The sequence below is a fragment of the Stegostoma tigrinum genome, chromosome 25 (assembly GCF_030684315.1).
Source record: "Stegostoma tigrinum isolate sSteTig4 chromosome 25, sSteTig4.hap1, whole genome shotgun sequence".
In the NCBI taxonomy this organism is placed as follows: Eukaryota; Metazoa; Chordata; class Chondrichthyes; order Orectolobiformes; family Stegostomatidae; genus Stegostoma; species Stegostoma tigrinum.
The window spans coordinates 29,310,803-29,330,455 of record NC_081378.1 but is presented as its reverse complement, the minus strand read 5'-3'; positions in this window follow the sequence as shown (position 1 = coordinate 29,330,455).

The window sequence follows — 19,653 nt, the reverse complement described above, 5'->3', positions numbered from 1 at the left end:
TACTCCAAAACTGCATTGTATTTTGGGACCATTCAAGTATCCCTGTGCTGTAGATACACAGTTAAAATGGTGCAAGTGCCCAGAAAAAAAACTAGGCCATTATACCTTAGAAACATTAAACTTTGATTAAACTGGCTTATTAAAGGCACTGGTTAGCAGTACAGTTTAACCTTTCTCATATGCCAGTAAACCTCTAAGCAACCAATGACTGAAATTACTGTCAAGTAGATGACTGCTACAGTTCAGCCCCTGTCAGTTTGAGTTGCTTTTGGCTGCTAGTGAATTATTAAATCTATCCACCAACAATCCAACAATTAGAATGTATCTAAAATGAAGTGAAAATCACCTTGAATGTAGAAACATGATTGGTGTTGAGGCAAAGTCACTGTTTCCATGTGGTTGGGCAAAACACACCTTGCACACCTGTAGCCTCACCTAAATTCCCAGAAAGCACCTGAAACCAATTTGATCACGAGTTCTATAATGATACAACACACAAAGAAGCTATGGTACTCAAACGACCAACTTACATCAGTTATGTTGGTTGGCAGTTTCTGAATTGAATGATGTTAGGACGGTTTTGAGACAAATATAAATTTAAATGCACTCCGTTAATGATTTGTGTTCAGCAATTAAATCCACAATGCAGTGTGCATTTATTTAGTTATTTAAATCAGGATATTTCTGCTTTCATTATTTTGCAAGAAAATCCTTGTGTAGATGAGGAACAGGACTATAGGGAGGATGTGCCAGCTGACCATGGCACCATGGCACAAAGTGTGAACTGATAGTGGCCCTGTTGTTAGTCACTAATGGTCCCAATTAACAACTATGCGCCCTCCCAGCCTGATCATTAGCAATTCCTTTGTCTGTCCAACTGTCTTTCTCTCTCTTTGGGCTCTATCCTATCATTTACTCCCTACCCCACCCACCGCCCTATTTTCTTCATATAAACTGATGTTTCCCCAGCCACCATCAGTTCTGAGGAAGGGTCACCGGACCCAAAATGTTAACTCTGTTTTCTCTTTCACAGATAGTGCCAGACCTGCTGAGCTGTTCCAGCAACTTTATTTTTGCTCTTGATTTACAGCATCCACAGTTCTTTTGGTTTTTAGAAAATAGGGCAGTGTTTGGAAAGGGTTAGGAACCTAACTTCAAGCACAGCGGATACAGGGCTGGTAATGAGAAGAGGGACGGTAAATACAGGCCTGAAGGTGTTGTATCTGAATGCATGCGGGATATGAAATATAAGGTAAATGAGCTTGTGGCGCAGATTGAAATTAGCTGATATTATGTAGTGGGCATCACAGAAATGTGGCTGCAAGGGGATCAGGAGTGGGAGCTAAATCTCTAAGGATATACATCCTATTGAAAAGGCAGGCAGGTGGGCATACGGTGCGGGTTTGACTTATTAGAAAGAGGTAAAAATAAATTGAAAGCAAGAAATGACATAGGGTTTGATGATGTAGAATCCATGCGTGTAGAATTGAGGAAGTGCTAGATAAAAATAAAGCCGTAATGGGAGTTATGTTCAGACGTCTAAACAGTAGCCAGAATGTGGAGCACAAGATACACCATCAGGTAGAATACGCATTTAAAAAAGGTGAAGTTACAGGGATCATATGGGTTTCAATATGCAGGTGCTCTGGGAAAATCAGGTTGTTGGTGGATTGCAAGGAAAGGAACTTGTGGAATGTCTGTGAGATGGCTTTTTGGAGCACTTTGTGGTGGTGCCCACTGGGGAGCAGGCCATTCTGGATTTACTGAAGAAAAAAATCAGAGTTAATGCTTCAGATTTGGTGACCCTTCCGGAGAGCAGTCACTGGACCAGAAATGTTAACTCTGATGTTTTCTTCACAGATGCTACCAGACCTGCTAAGAAGTTCCAGCAACTTCTGTTTTTGTTCCTGATTTACAGCATCCGCAGGTCTTACAGTTTCTAATCTGGATTTAGTTATCTGCAATGAGGCAGACTTAATAAGGAAGCTTTCAATGAATAAACCTTTTGATGCAATGACCATAATATGATAGAATTTATTGTGCAGTTTGAGAGAGAGGAACTAGAATCAACTGTAATAGTATTACAGTTGAATAAAGGCAACTACAGAGGCATGAGGGAGGAGCTGGCCAGAATTGACTGGGAGAGAAGCTGAGCAGGAAAGATAGTGAACAACAATGGCAGGAGTTTCAGGTAGCAATTTGGGATGCACAGCAAAAATTCATTCCTAGGAAAAAGAAGCATAAAAAGGAAGGATGAGGCTACTGTAGCTGACAAGGGAAGTCAGGGGCAGCATAAAAGCAAAAGAGAAAGCCTATAATGCGACAAAGGGCACTGTGAAGGCAAGGGATTGGGAAGCCCACAAAGACACACAGAGAGCAACTTAAAAAGAAATAAGGGAGGAGAAGATTAAACATGAGGGTAAGCTAGTGAGTGATATAAACGAAGATTGCAAGAGTTTCTTCTGATATACAAAAAGCAAAAGAGGGGCCCAAGTTGACATTGGGCTTCTGGAAAATGATGCTAGAAAATAATAATGGGGAGCAAAGAAGTGACAGAGGAACTGAGTGAGTACTTTGTGTCATTCGTCATAGTGAAAGACATGAATAATATCCCAAAATTCAAGAGTCAGGGTGCAGAGGTGAGTAGTGGTGGCCGTCACCAAGGAGAAGGTGCTGAAAGTGGATAAACTACCTGGACCAGATGGACTGCACCCAAGATTTCTGAAGGCAATGACTGAAAAGATAACGGAAGTATTAGTAGTCAGGGAGGGTCCCAGAGAACTATAAAACTGCTAATGTAACCCCCCATTTAAGAAGGGAGTAAGGCAAAAGATGGCAAATTACAGGTCAATTAGCCTTGCCTTGGTCATTGGTAAGATTTTGGAGTCCATTGTTAAGGATGAGATATTTGAATTTTTGGAAGTGCATGGTAAAATAGGGCAAAGTGAACATGGTTTCATCAAGGGGAGGTCATACCTGACAAATGTGTTAGAATTCTTTGAGTAGGTAATGAACAGATTAGACCAAGGGCAGCTAATGGATATTATCAACTTGAACTTCCAGAAGGCCTTTGGCAAGATGCCACACAGGAGGCTGCTGAGTAAGTTATGAGCCCATGGTGTTAGAGGCAAGGTACTTGAATGGATGGAAGATTAAGAGTATTGCAGAAATCAGAGAATGGGGATAAAATGATCCTTCCCATGATGGCAGCCAGTGACTAGTGATGTTCTGCAAGGGTCAGCGCTGTGTCCATAACATTTCATTTTAGACATTAATGCTCTTGACGAAGGAACCAGGGGCATTCTGGCTATGTTTACAGGTGATACACAGATAGGTGAAGGGGCAAAGTAGTATTGAGGAGGAGGGGAAGCTGCAGAAAGATTTAGACGAGTGAGCAAAGAAGTATCTGATGGAATACAACATAGGAAAGTGTGCTGTCAGGCACTTTGGTGGGAAGAATAGATGTATATATAATTTTCTAAATGGAGAGAAAGTTCAGAAATCTGAAGTGTAAACAGACTTGGGAGTCTTACTCCAGGATTCCCTGAAGGTCACTAGTTAGGAAGGTAAATATAATGTTGGCATTAATTTCAAGATGACTAGAATATAAAAGCAGGGATGTAATTCTGATGCTTTATAAGGCTCTGATCAGAACACATGTAAAATATTATGAGCAATTTTGGGCCCCATATCTCCAGAAGGATATATTAACCCTGAAGCGGATCCAGAGGAGGGTCACAAGAATGATCCCTGGAATGAAAGTCTTAACATATGAGGAATATTTGAGACTCGAGGTCTATACTTGAATGGAGTTTACAAAGATGAGGGGGGATTTAATTAAAACATACAGAATATCAAAAAGCCTGGATAGCGTGGAGGTTGGGAAGATGTTTCCATTAGCAGGGGAGACTAAGACATGAGGACACAGCCTTAGAGTAAAAGGAATACCCTTTAGAATGGATATGAGGAGAATTTTCTTCAACCAGAATGGTCGCAGAAGACTGTGGAAGCCAGGCCATTGAGTATATTTAAGACAGAGACAGTTGATTGTTCTGGGATCAAAAGTTACCAGGATAAGGTGGGAGAATGGGATTGAGAAATTCATCAACCATGATTGAATGTTGGAGCAGACTCGATGGGCTGAATGGCCTAATTTCTACTCCTATATCTTGTGTTTGTAAAAAGTGTTACATAAACACAAAATCATTCTTCTTTCTTTCCTAGTTGATTTAAATTATAACAGCAGTGAAAATTCCACAGTGGTTGGTGACAAAGGGATTATATCAATTATCTAATAGCTTTAGGTGTATGCGGGCATAGTTTTACAGACAGAATGATTGGTCACCCATCATCCTCTCTGTTAGTGAACAACCAACAAACCACTAAGAAGCCTGTCTGGCAGCTATAAAACACCATGGATGTGGTATATTATTGGCATGTGATTTTCCAGTGCTGTGTGGGAGAAAGCCCCATCCTGAGTGATGCCTCACTAACTTAATTGAGGTTTTTGAAGAAGTAATGAAGACATTGATTAAGGCAAAGCAATGGACATGATTTGTGTGAACATCAGGAATGTGGTTGGACAAGGTTCTCGTGGTGGACTGGCTAGCAAGGTTAGATCACATGGAATATTAGGAGAGCTAGCCATTTGGATATAGAACTGGCTCAAAGGTACAAGAGAGAGAGTGGTAGTGGAGGGGTTGCTTTTCAGACTGGAGCCCTGTGACCAACAGAGTGCCACAAGGATCGATGCTGGGTCCACTGCTTTTTGTCATTTATACAAATGATTTGGATGTGAACACAGGAGGTATGTTCAGTAAGTTTGCAGATGGCACCAAAATTGGAGGTGTGGTGGACAGCGAAGAAGAGTACTTCAGAGCACATCAGGATCTGGATCAGATGACCTGATGGGTTAAGGAGTGGCAGATGGAGTTTAATTTAGATAAATATGTGGTGCTGCATTCTGGAACGGCAAATCAGGGCAGGACTTATATAATTAATGGTAAGGTCATGGAGAGAGTTACTGAACAAATTGGTCGGCACAACATTGTGGGCTGAAGGGCCTGTTCTGTGCTGTACTGTTCTATGTTCTATGTTCTATGTTCTAAAGAGACCATGGAATGTAGGTTCATAGTTCCTTGAAAGTGGAGTCACAGGTCGATAGGATACTGGAGAAGGTAAGCTTGCCTTTATTTGTCAGTGCATTGAGTGTAGGAGTTGGGAGGTAATGTTGTGGCTGTACAGGACATGCTTAGATCACTATTGGAATACTGTGTGCAATTCTGCTCGTCCTGCTGTATGAAAGATGTTGTGAACTTTGAATTGGTTCAGAAAAGATTTACGAGGATGTTGCTGGAGTTGGAGGGTTTGAGCTATAGGGAAAGGCTGAACAGGCTGGGGCTATTTTCCCTAGTGTGTTGGAGGCTGAGGAGTGACGTTTATAAAATCATGAGGGGCATGGATAGTATAAATAAACAAGGTCTTTCACCAGGATAGGGGCGTCCAAAGCTAGACAGCATAGGTTTAAGGTGAGAGGGGAAAGATTTAAAAGGGACCTAAAGGGCAATGTGTTCACACAGAGGGCGGTGTGTGTATGAAATGGGCTGCCAGGGGAAGTGATGGAGTCTGGAACAATGAGAACATTTAAGCGGCATCTAAATGGGTATATGATAAGGACGGGTTTGCATGTGAGAAGGTGTGGGCTGAGTACCTTATCCTACTTGAGATGAGGAAGGATTCATAAAATCCAGCCTCATATGTACAATGCTAGGAATGCACAATATCAGGACAACTCTGTAGGCTCAAGCTGCTCCGACCAATAAATAACTCACTGATATTCACCATTTATGCTCCCAGGGAAACGAACAAGGCATTTGGGCCTTGTGTTGGAAAAGGTGCTGTAACTACAGCACCCTATTAGAATACAATGCCCATATTTAGGAAAGAAAAAAGAGGAGAAAGTAATGAGTTCAACAGAATGCAACTGGTGGAATGCAGACATTTCAAATTGAAATATAGTTGATACTTTTAAGAGATAACAACTTCTTCAAAACATGTCCAACTTGTGACAAATGCTTTTTTATTAACTCAACTTTTGCAGAGCTTTTATTTCATTTTGTAAGGTTTTTCTTATTTGCTTCATTTCCAAACTATCCTCCTGAGTTATTGAATTGCATTCTTCTAGTCCGTTTAAACCTAGGGTAGAAAAAGAACTGCTTCATTTGTGATAGCTGTGAAAGGCATTGCTACATAACTGAGCCTATTCTTCGATTCCTTATCATTTCATCTTGAGGTAAGTTCAGCTTGAGCTACTTATATCCTGTTACTGCAGCTTAAGCTACTCAAACACCCTGTCATTGTTTGTGTGCCCTGACACTACACCTTGAGCTCTCGTAAATCTTATTACATCACACTGAAGCATCCACTTCAATGTTACTTCAGCTCAAAGTTTACCTATCACTCTATCCTCAGGCAAGGATCCCATTTTTTGATTTTAAAAAGTTGGGCCTCACTTATCCTGAAGTTTCTTATACACCTCCATGTACATTTCATGAAATTTCTTTTTCCCTGCTAGGTCGCTGAAACTCCACAAACCTAATAGATTTTAGGGATCTTCTGTGAGAAGTTTAAAACAAACTTCTCGCAAAAAAAATGCACTTTCAAATGAAATAGCACTACCCATAACTCTCAGCTAATTTTGAAGAGCTTATTAGTGACCCTTTCACCTGCAGTGCTCAGATGTCAGCCCATCACCTGAAGGTGAAGGTGCACAACTATTTACCTTGGTTTACTCCTACTCTTGTCAATTCATCGTAAAGAACTCTTCACACTGCTGCTTAGACATGAATATTTATACCACAATTACAAGAACATTTATTATTTATATATCATCCATGACCTTACAAGACTAGGGATTGAATGGTTGGGGAGGGGTGGAGCGGAAGGCACTAGAATCATGATTATCTGAATATGTGTTAAATCAATATATTTCCAGTCAATAAAAAATGTGTTCCTTAGCAGAAATAAATTGGCTGTTGAAGCCACACAAATAAAATCTAATAAAGACATGATTGAACCGTAAGTAAATATGTGGCTGGATTAGATATTGATTTGATGTCATAAATAAAGTCCTATTTAAAACAGGGCAAGATTTAGATTGTCTTGTTCTATTTTGTTGTTTTTCACTATCATCTATCTTGAGATTCATTGCATAAGCCTTGGTGTTAAGGAGCTCCTAGATAATTCATATAGTCGTGATTTCCTTGAAAGATTTGGTTTGTTCCCAGCGCACCTTATATATGTGAGAATTTCCTTTGAATAAGAAGATGTTTGCTTGTTTTGACAGTGGTAACATTTGATCTGTTTGATGAAGCATTTCTCTGTCTGATGCTGTTTTCTCAGCAGGCTATTTTTAATTTCTTAATGTGTGAGTTAATTCCATTCCTTCAAAAACGGAGAAATTGGGTAAAAAAAAAGTACAAATTGGATTTAAGATCTTGCAGTCAAAACCAATTTTCTATATCATTTAAATTTTATTTATAAAAATGGAGACAATCAGATCGTTCTCAGACCAGGCGATCAGTTGATATTACTCAGTTTGGGAGCAACTCAGCTTTAGAATAGGTTAGATTCCCTACAGTGTGGAAACAGGCCTTTCGGCCCAACAAGTCCACGCTGCACCTTGAAGCATCTCACCCAGACCCATCCCCCTATAACCCACATACCCCTGAACACTACGAGCAATTTAGCATCACCGATCCACCCAGCCTGCATAGCTTTGGATTGTGGGAGGAAACCGGAGCACCCGGAAGAAATCCATGCAGGCACGGGGAGAATATGCAAACTCCACACAAACAGTCACCCGAGGCTGGAATTGAACCTGGGTCCCTTGCGCTGTGAGGCTGCAGTGCTAACCACTGAGCCACTGTGCTGCCCCGTGTTCTAGTCTTTGGAATTCTCTACCCCGATGATGTGAATACTCTGTTGTTGAAAATATCGAAGGTTTACAACCATCTGAAGAAATTTCTCCCCATTTCATCCTCAATGATTGACTGTATTCATTAATAGCATGTGCAGTAGCAACGAAACCTCAAAAGTAGAGTGGTAGAACCTTAGCAAACCCTTAAAAATGAAAAGTTCAGAGAAAGAAAACTTTAAAGATCAGCTTTATATTGCATATGCATTTCATCAGAAGTGAGTATGTGCAGTCAAAACTTATCAGAGGGTTGGTGTCAGTACCTTCTAAATGATTTTCCCCTTCACTTCAAACTGCATTTCAATGTTTTAGACATCCCAGCCAAGGAGAAAAACTTCCTTAGCTACCCTGTGTAGCCCCTGAAGAATCTTGTACACTTCAGTTTGCAAATGATGTTCAGTTTATGATCTTTAGGAGGCCAATCCAAGAAGTGACAGCAGCAGCAACAGAGCAAAGAAGAGTGAACTTGAGGGTAAACAGCAGGATAGATACCTGAGGAATGGGTTCAGTCAGAGCGAATATGGAGGTGAATCTAGGAGCTGAGCTCTGGAGGTGGTACCATGACTCAGACGGTGATATCGGCCAGGCTGCTCAGGAACTGGGCTAACAAACTGACTGAGTAGCATCAGGAGAGATAAAGTACTTACTCTTTGTATTTGTAGCATGCTAGGAATAGAGAGTGAGAGACCTGAGTTTGGTGACTAGTGGATTGTGTTGTGTAATCAGTTCCTAGATTATAGTCTGTAGTTTGTAAGGTTGATTTAGTCAGTAAGGCTTGAAATGGTAGAAGAACTCAGTTCCTCCTGCAAGAATCAAGTAGACTTCCAGTGTCCGTGATGACCACATATGCAGGAAGTGTGTTCAGCTGCAGCACCTGATTTGCCACACAGTGTCTGGAGCTGTAAATGGAATGAGATGTTGTGGATAGCATGTTTAGCGAGCTGCTGTCGCCACCAGTAAGGGCCACACATACAGAGGAGAGTTGTGTGACCAATGGAAAGACAAGTAAGTGTGGGCAGGCAGTGCAGGAGTCCCTGTGGCTATTCCATCTCATATGGGGAAAATGTTTTGGATACTGTTGGGGAGGAAGCAACAGCAGCAGCAGTGACACCATGACTGGCATTATGGTACAGCAGGGAAGGCCACAGTGTAGGTGAGCGGTAGCGATCGGAGGCTTTACAGTGAAAGGCACAGGTAGGTGTTTCTGTGGCCTCAAGCGAGACTCAAGAATGGTGCCAAGCTCAAGGATATCTCTGAGTGGGCACAGAATATTCTGAAGGGGGAGGATAAGCAGCCAGAGGTCCATATTGCTCTCAACGACATAGGCAGAAAGAAAGATGAGGTCCTGCAAAGGGAGTTCGAGGAGTTAGTTCGGAAGTGGAAAAGCAGGACCTATAAAATGGTAATCTCATGATTACTTCCTGTAAAACATGTTGGTGAGGTTAGGAATAGGCAAGCAGTACATTTAAATACATGGCTAAAGAGCAGGTGTAGGAGGGAAGGCATTTGGTATGTGGATCATATGGGTAGGACATGTATAAGAATGACTGGCTGTATCTAAACTGGAGGGGGACCAACATCCTGGCAGGGAGGTTTGTCAGTGTCAGTTAGGAGGGTTTAAGCTAGTGTGGCAGGGGTTGGGAACCACAGCAGTAAGCCAGTATATAAAAGTAATGGAGAAGGTGTCTGAGACTAAGGCCGGTCAAACTAAGAGAGAGAACAGACAGGGGGAGGATATTGAACTCAGAGGGACTAAGATCTGAGGTGTATTTGCTTTAATGCGAGAAATATGACAGGTAAGTAGATGAACTCAGAGCTTGGATTAATAATATGACAATGATGTTGTAGCTATTGCAGAGACTTGTAAGTTTTAAGTCAGTTCTGGATAAAGATAAGGGGGAGGCTAGCTAGTACAATATTTGCCAGCAACTAGGGAATATAAACTGTGGGCAGCTGTTTGAGGGTAAATCCACAATTGGCATGTGGAAATCTTTTAAAGACAAGTTGATTAGATTTTAGGACCAGCAAGTTCCTGTAAAATGAACAATAAGGATGGCAAGATTCAGAAGCATTGGATGACAAGAGAAATTGAGATCTTAGTCAAAAAGAAAAAAAAGTATACATAAGGTTTGGGAAACTGAAGGCAAAGCCTTTAAAGAATACAAATATAGCAGGAAATGACTCAAATAAAGAATTAGGAAGACTATAACGGCCTACATCTTTGATAAACAAGATTAAGGAAAATCCTAAGGCATTTTTACATATATTAGGAGCAAAAATATAGCTAGGGAAAGCATATCCACGCAGGGAAAAAGGAGGGAATTTATGCTTTGAGCTGAAGGAAGTGGGTGAGGTCCTTAACAAATATTTTACATCAATATTCCCAAAGGAGCAAGTCATGCTGAATGGTGAGTTTTGGGAGAGGTATATTGATATTCTGGGTTGTGTCAATATAAAATAAATGAGGCATTGGCTGAAGCATTTGGGTAGAAAGATCCCAGGGGCTGATGGGATCTATCCCAGAATGCTGAGAGGGGCAGCTGAGGAAATTGCTGGAGCCTTGTACAAAATTAGAAGGATGGGGAGGCTTTGGACAGGATCCAGAAACTGTTTCCCACGATGCTGCCTGGTTTGGAGGGTATTAGCCAGGAGGAGAGATTGAACAAATTTGATTTGTTTTCAATTGAATGTCAAATAATGAGGGATGATACGAGAGAGAATTATGAGAAGTGTAGATAGCTGGAGTCTTTTTCCGAGGATAGAAATAGACATAGGTTTAAGGTAAAAGGAAGTAAGGTTAACAGAGTTATGAGAGGCATGTTTTTTTTACACAAAGGATGATAAGTACCTGGAATGCACTGCCAGAGGAGGCAGTGGAGGTAGATACAATAGCAATATCTAAGAGGCATCTTGACAGATGCATGAACAGGCGAGGAATAGAGGGACACAGACCAGGTAGATGCTGTAGGTTTATAGTTTAGAAAAGCATCATGTGTCAGCTGAGTCTTGGTGGGCAGAAGGGCCTGCTCCTGTACTGTACTGTTCTTTGTTTTCTTACATAAATCCCAGGCAAACAATATTTACATTGGAGCGAGTGCCAGTCCTTTGAGAGTTCAAACAGCAGGTGTCAAATGGGGGTTGCTCATTTAGAGACTCCGTGCCATGACACCGGTGTCTTTTATTGCTTAGAGGCAGTCAAGAAATATGAAAAGCTAATTCCACCAATGTTAAACCAGACTCCCTTGATATTTGTTTCATTCCAGCTTGGCCACAGGGGGATTGTTACTTCCCAGTCTATGCTCATTCATTTTGTTTTAAATTCAAATACAGAGGATGATGTTTTCAAAACTCAATTCTACTTGTCACATTATAGCAGCTTGCACTCCCCTGCATCCAAACAAAATATTTTCGGCATTTATTCTCAGTTACAAATAGTTCTTCTTGTGACTGATAATTAAATGCACTGCCCGATGAGCTGCACTGTCCAAAAAAGTCTTCAATTTGAACTCCTGGTTTATGTACTGTCAATTCATCTAAGTCAGGGTGATAGTAGCGGTACTGGAATTGGCATTGACTGGTTCACTGTTTCATTATGTGACCTGAGGACTGTAAAAGTGTAGATGTTGGACAAAGATAAGATCAGGTTTTGCTCATGTCTTCCATGACTGTGTGGTCTATTTCATTGTTGAATTACACACAAATGATTGTGTACTGCAGGTGCTCATGGAACTCAATGTGAACCATCTTATTACCAAACACAAAATCTTACAAAAATTGCAATGTCGTTTCAAGATGAAAATGATTTGTCATTGTACATATTTGTCATAAAGTAAAGCGTAGTAAGAAACCTCACATTGACATGATTAGACAAGCCATTTTGATGGAAATTTAAAAGATATAACTGTTTCACTTGGATTGCCAGGACACCAACCTCTTAAGAACCCCCTCAACAATTCTTTTGGCAATTTCCACAGTGGACAATTTAATCCAGGTTATGGGCAAGGTAGTAATGTTAACAATTTCTCCCATTGTTTCCAGATCTAGACCGGAGAGAGGAATGAAAATGATTGCATCGTTTGTAACAGTAATGTAAGTGGAGTACCAGTAATGTAAGTGAATTGTTTTCATTTTTAGGGTTAAGTCTATCTCGTTTCCTCTAAAAATTAATGTGGGTCAAATGCTGTGACCAGTGCTAACAACCAAGGTATCCATCCATGTAGATGGTTAGTGTACAGGAGCAAGAATATGATTCATTGCTGACAGCAAAGGATGCTTCACACGAGCACAGAAAAAGTAAACAAAAAACCTGACCCATATCTTCATGGAGATTTTCCTTGCATAACTCAAAGCAGTAAAGCTCTTTCCGCAGCAACCCTGGATAAATAGGCCAATCAGTGATAAAGTCTTGGGAATGAAATGCATTTGGAGATTGAGAGCTTAACTTGTCTTGTTAATTAGTTATGCAGCGGTCAGCAGGAACACTGTGTTTTGACTAAGTGGACTGGATTTTCACCTTCTATACCCACCACCCTATAATTTCCCACCAATTCACTTTAATAGGCATTAATTACGTTTGGCAATTACAGGTGAGGGAACCCATGCTCGTCTCTTTAGGAGTTCCCAAAGGTTATTTTACAAGCTCGTATCACTGTTGGAGAGCTCATCAGTAGCACAGGCTCATAAAGTTCCTGTCTTAAAGTCATTCTATAAATATATTATAGAGATATTATCTTTAAAACAGTTGGACTTTGGATTCAGTTCAGGTTATGTATTAAAGAACGCAATTCTAATGAAAGTGTTTAGCAGAGTGTCTCATATTTGTGTGCGTGTATCCAGTGATACCTCCTCACCTATAAAGTTTGCCATCACAGATGCCCAGTAATCCAGGAACAGCTTCAATGCTTCTGTTTTGAAGCAAAGCTGTGTTGTTAATGTTGCTAGCAGCTCTGACAACAACAACTTATATTCATATAGCACCTTTAATGTAGTAAAATACCCCAAGGTGTGTCTTGGGAGTATTATCCACCAAGAGTTTGAGACTGAACTATATCGGAAATATTACAGTAGATCATGAAAAGTTTGGCAAAAATTGCGGATTTAAACGTGTCTGAAAGACGGAAGGAGAGACCGGGAAGCAGACAAAATCAGGGTGGGAATGCAAGGGTTGAGGTTTTAGTTTAGACGGAAGCTGTCAATGGTGGAGCAATTAAATGTAGGAATGTCCAAGAGACTAAAATTTGGAGGAGCAAGGGATAGATAAGCTATGGAGAGTTTTGTAAACAGGATTGAAATCTGTAAAATCAAATCATTGCACAAACAGGATCCTATGTGTGTCAGTGAGAACAGGGATGGTGGGTGAACAAGTGTCATGAAAGTTAGGATTCAGAAAGCAGAGAGTGTACATGTTTCCTAGAGCTCCAGGTTAAATACAGTTCCTTTCCCAAGGGCTGACCCCTTTGATTGGGCTTAGTTTCATGGATGAGCCACGTAAGTACTTGGACAGAGTACACATTCCAGTGAAATAGCATTCCTCTACATTAGGAGATGAAGCCAGCACGCTAAATCAAGGAGATATTAGGCTGTAGTTGATGTACACCTCTGCCATTGTCAACTCAAGTTAAATAAAAGCCCTTCTTTCTCTGATTGCCTTTTCACTGATTCACTGATAATTCTTCTACATCTCCATTTTTCTTTTTCATTTCTGCTTCCTTTTGAATTGCCAATTCTCCAGTGTGGAAGGAAGAAGCCAATGATAGCAAGAAACAGTGGAGGTAAAGCAAAGATTTGGGAGTTAAGTCTGTTGCCAATTTAAATTCACAAAAATTTACATAGAAATTCGTGTGCAATGTACTCCTTTTTAATAAGATGCAAATAATACTTATTTTGCAGCGTGGTAGCTTTGACCTCTTCTACACAGATGTAAGTCCCATTTCTGAATTTATCGCTCTCATATGTTAGATACCACACGTGGTAAAACTGACTGCACGAGGCTTAATCACTGATGGAGCTGTCATTAAAAGACAGATTTTTTAAAAATAAGTCTGAAAATGGGGGCTGTGAACAATAGAGAGGATCTTGCTAACTTCACAGTATTCCTGAAAACCATTATTAGCCCCATTCAAATGCCCCTTCATCCATCTCAAGGCTTACCTCAGGTTTTTGATAACAACCATCCAAAATTGCTGTCAGCTTTTGTTGGTGCGTTATCTAAGGGAGAATATATCCTGATATCTTTCCATCCTTTAACCTGTTCTTAAATAGTAATTTTTTTTGGCTTTTAGTTGATATTTTAGAATTTTCTGTTTACTGTCCTTCCCTCTCAAGTTGCCCAAAGTTGCCTCTATTTGTAAACATTAGTCCAGCTCTGTCTAACTCAATCTCTAATTTAATTTCTCTCTTATATTTCACTTGCAATTCAAACATTCAGCCTCTGTGGCACAAACACATTCTGATGCATTTTACTGAAATGTTGTCATGGCAATCAACATTTCATTTTAAATAGACTTAACTAGATATATGAATGTATTCATGACAATATATGGTTATTTATGATAATAAAAAGCATACTTCATAGATATGATTTTTGAGTATCTGAATTATTTTGATGTTGAAAAGATATAAGATGTGCCAAGATATTTTTTTTTTGGCATGGCATAATCATATCCACATTCATAATAATAAGATATCTTTTCAAAGCGTTCACCAAGAATTTGTCTGGAGTAAAAGCAACATGACTTCAGAACTCAAACAAAATATGACTGACAGCTTTGAGAATATTGAATAAACCATTCATGTTTAGGCAATGTCCTGGCTTTATTTAGGAATCTTGTAAATACAGGTGAAACTTTCATTGAAACATTTTAGGAACCATCTTCAAAGATTACTACCAGACAGCAACACTTTCAAAATATCAGACCAAATATTGTTGGAAAAATAATGGTGGGTGACAAAAATTAGCAACAAACAAAGATTGCTGGAGAAACTCAGCAAAAGTTGAACTGGACTTGAGCAACTTAAGAACCTCAGTTCTGAAGAAGTGCCATAAGAGACTCGAAATGTTAACTCGATTTCTCTCCACAGTGGGTACCAGACTGGTTGAGTTTCTTCAACATTTTCTGTGTTTGGTTCAGATTTCCGGCATCTGTAGTATTTTGCTCTTACTCAAAAATTCACACTCACTCATAGCCATCTAAGTGCCCTTAATTCATTTTGCTGAGTTTTAGTTATAGCCCAATAACCTCTCTAGTGATGAAAAGTAGTGTTTATAAGTATGTTTACAGCTATTTCTGTCTCTTTTATTCCTCTTGTCACAGTCTTCCTTTATGTCTCTTTAATTTGTATTCTTTATCTGATTTGAAACTGAATTCATTTTTCTAACTCACATTTCCTAATTCTGGCTCTTAAAGTTAAGGAGCTGCAATGTCTTTTGCTCTGTTCACACACGCTCGGAGCACAGCACCTGGCACATATTGGATGTTTGGCCAACAGCGACGTTTTACTCAAAACTGCATACAATTACATGTGAGTTGTCAAGTTACTACTCCAATATGCATTTTCCAAAATCCAATATTTAATGATATACCCTATTGGTGGAGAAAAATGAAATTAACTTTTAATTGGAGAGCTTTGTTGCGAGTGTCATTGGGAAGAGTGGGTGTGCTCCCTTGTTACAGCACCTACTGCCATAAGGTAACTTTAAATGTCCAGTGTGGATGACAGTGAATGGGTGAGTGGGTGAATGTGTGAAAGGGTAGGTTAGCAGTGTAGGCAGATAGGTTAGATAGTGTGGGTGAGGTAAATGATTAGCATGGTAGTTTTGTAGGCTAGCAGGTGAGTAGCATTGCATTTAAGTTAAGGTGATAGTTAGGAATGGGATGGTTTGTTCTGTACCACCAGTTCTCAGATGATCAATTTCTCCCTCTGTGATGGTATGAACATACACCTTCAGCAAATTGCCGTGTAAATGTTTGGAAACCTAAATGTGCAAAGTTAAGCTTAATCAACTATAGACACCATTAGAGATAGTAGAAACTACCGATGTTGGAGAATCTGAGATATCAAGACGTAGAACTGGACGAACACAACAGGCCAACCAGCATCAGAGGAACAGAAAACCTGACACTTCAGTCCTGGACCCTTCTTCAGAAATGAGAGAGGGGAAGGGTGTTCTGAAATCCTGACGCTGGGTTCAGACCTAGGGAGCACCATGCTGTCACAAACTTCTGTATATCAGCCTCTTAAATGGCCACTGCAACATTTGCAAAGAGAGAGAGAGAGAGAGATAATGGGAACTGCAGATGCTGGAGATTCCAAGATAATAAAATGTGAGGCTGGATGAACACAGCAGGCCAAGCAGCATCTCAGGAGCACAAAAGCTGACGTTTCGGGCCTAGACCCTTCATCAGAGAGGGGGATGGGGGGAGGGAACTGGAATAAATAGGGAGAGAGGGGGAGGCGGACCGAAGATGGAGAGTAAAGAAGATAGGTGGAGAGAGTGTAGGTGGGGAGGTAGGGAGGGGATAGGTCAGTCCAGGGAGGACGGACAGGTCAAGGAGGTGGGATGAGGTTAGTTTTGCAATGCTATTTAAAAAAGGGGGAAACAGCTTCCCAATTTGTATGCTTCTCAGAGTCTGGCAGAGAGTCTGGCAGAGCTGCCAGGAAATGTGGGACCTGCTGAGGCAGGCAGGCATGCGCAGTCAGGCAGATGCTCAATAGATTTGGTGGCCGCAACTCTCAGGAGGAGGCTGTTCCAACAGCACAAAGATACAAGCACCATTGCAAAATGGCCCTTAAATACTTCCAGCATTTTACTTTGATAGTCAGGATTGATTTCAGCATAAGTAGTTCCAGATATGGCTCAATATTTGATGTGTCAACTTTAAAGTTGTTACTGAGTTAACTCGAAAAGCACGGCAGAACCATTCAAATTATTTTCAAACTAAACAAAACAAATTTCATGTAAACCTTCATCTTTTGAAGTCATAAAACAGTAAGACATCAGAGCAAAAATAGACCATTCAACCCACTGAGTCTACTCCACCATTCAACAAAGTCATTTTTGAACTAATGATCCTTAATTCCATTTTCCTCCATTTTCTATTTAACACTTGATTCCCATACTGATTAAAAATCTGTTCATTTCAGAATCCAAGTGAATTAAAATCTTTTCCCCATATAGGGTGCTAAATTCTATTCAAAAAGGCATTGATTGATTGTCATCCATGTGACTGATACATGTAATGTGAATCTCACCTCACATGAGGTTCAACTTAGATCATAAGACCATAAGACACAGAAACAGAAATTCGGCCTTTCGGCCTATCGAGTCTGCTTGATGATTCATCATGGCTGATAAGTTTCCCAACCCCATTCTCCCTCCTTCCCCACACCTTTGATCCCCTTGACAATAAAGAACCTATCTGTCTCTGTCTTAAATATAGTCAATGGCTTGGCCTCCTCAGCCTTCTGTGGCAATGAATTCCATTGATTTACCACTCTCTAGCTAAAGATGTTTCTGCTCTTCTCCATTCTAAGGAGCCTTCCCTTTACTAAAAGGCTATGCCCTCACGTCCTAATCTCTCCTGCAAATGGAAACATCTTGTGAACCATCACTCTATTCAGGCCTTTCAATATTCTATAAGTTTCAGTTCGACCCCCCTCATTCCTCTAAATTCCATTGAGTATAGACCAAGAGTCCTCAACTGTTTATCATATGTTAAGCCTTTCATTCCTGGTGCAGATTTCATTGTGCTTTTCTCTTTAGTGAAACAAACAAAGATTTAGACAATAGCATAATTTTCATATTTGAATCTCTCACAGTTTGTTAGCGCTGGTTGAAATTTTAGGAAGTTGATTTATGGCAACTGGGCAAGTAAAATTCTATTTTTATTTCAATGAATTCTGGAACTTTTCCAGTGATTCTGACATTAAGACCTGTGATCTCTTGCTGAGTAAGTTAGATTTTGTTTGTTAAACATGGGATGTCTGAATCTCCTGCCCTAAATTCCTTTCTGTCTCCTCTTAAATCTATTCTTTTAAAAACTTTCTCCAAAAATATACTTTAGATCAACATTTTCACTCTTTCTCATCCTTCCCATGATGGCACACATCCATTTTCCTGTCCCTTTTCATTTCTGAACTGTCATTGTGAACTTATTTTCATGCTGCAGGCTGTACAAAAATATTTACCTTTGGGGATTGAGTTCTTCGTGCAATCAGTATTCCCATTGCTTTATATTTATCTTTTGAGTATGCTTTGTCTGTGTTATTTTATAAAATACGCACTGGTGGGGTTTCTGAAAATGTCTTTAAATTTTTTTTTCATTTTTTGCCAACAGAACACAGCAATACATAACAAGTTCTTACTATCTAGGTAATATGTTGCTGCATGTAACTAAGGAATTATAAACTAGTGTTTAACCCACTGTTACTCTTTGTTTCCTTTATAAAGGACAAAGCTAAAGACTGGAATCTTTAATAGGATTATCCTGAATGCATTACCAAAATATATAGGGCTTTAATATATTTTTCCCTTGGTAGCTCAGAGATGATTAGCAGGGCAAAATACTTCATTGCATTATACAAAAGTGAATACAGACAGACTATGAATCATTCAGACTGACCACAATAGTTCATAAAATTCCTGAATGACATCTAATAAAAATGCTCCATCACCTTTCCATTAAGTTGTATTGGAAGGAAGGAGCAATATTTGAGTTTGGCAATAAGAATCTGCACAACATTGCTGCTTCTGGCTAAAGGCATACTTTATAAATATTAAACGATTTTCATTGTAGCTCAATATATATTTCTAGAATAGTTTTGCTAAACCATCTGTAGTGGCTGAATAGCTGTTTATATGACAGGAGAATTCACTATGCAACATAACAAAGAGTTGGATTTTACCAAAGAAAGTATCAGTTTTGGGAAATTGTTGGATGGTTTCTTTCCATGAGCCATTGCTAGTTATCTCACAGAATTCTTTGCAGCTTGTCTCATTATATGCACCACACCCTGTTGGGGGCCTGGTCATGCCACAATGCACTAACCAGTGGAGGACTGCTCAGATTTCCCGGATTCCTGGTGTTGGTGCCACAGTTAATGCCCTGCCATGCACCAGGTCATGCACATGTCAATCAGGTTCTGCCCTTCACAGTGCGCGTAGTGGGAGAGGATTGGCAAAGGATAGCTTCTGAGGGCACGTAGACGGCACAGGTGACAGTTCATTGCAAATACAAATTGAGATTTTAAGGCTTTTGCCAGGTCCTATGTGTGGAACTGATTAAGAAAGGAAAAGCACATGCGATCCAGGGTTAACTTGGCCAGTTAGATCCTTAATGAATTATTGGCAGGAGACAGAGGGAGCTGGTGGAAGGTTGCTTGTGTGACTGCAAGCCAGTGTCTAGGGGTGAACACAGTCGTCGGCACTGGGTCCTTTATTGTTTGCAATATATGTAAACAATGCAGATGAGGACATGGCGCAGATGACACAAAGATTGCCCACGTGGTTGACAGTGAACAAGGTTGTAAGTTGTAATGCGATACAAACCGATTGGTCAGGTAGGCAGAGATAATAAAATGTGAGGCTGGATGAACACAGCAGGCCCAGCAGCATCTCAGGAGCACAAAAGCTGACATTTCGGGCCTAGACTCTCTCTGATGAAGGGTCTAGGCCCGAA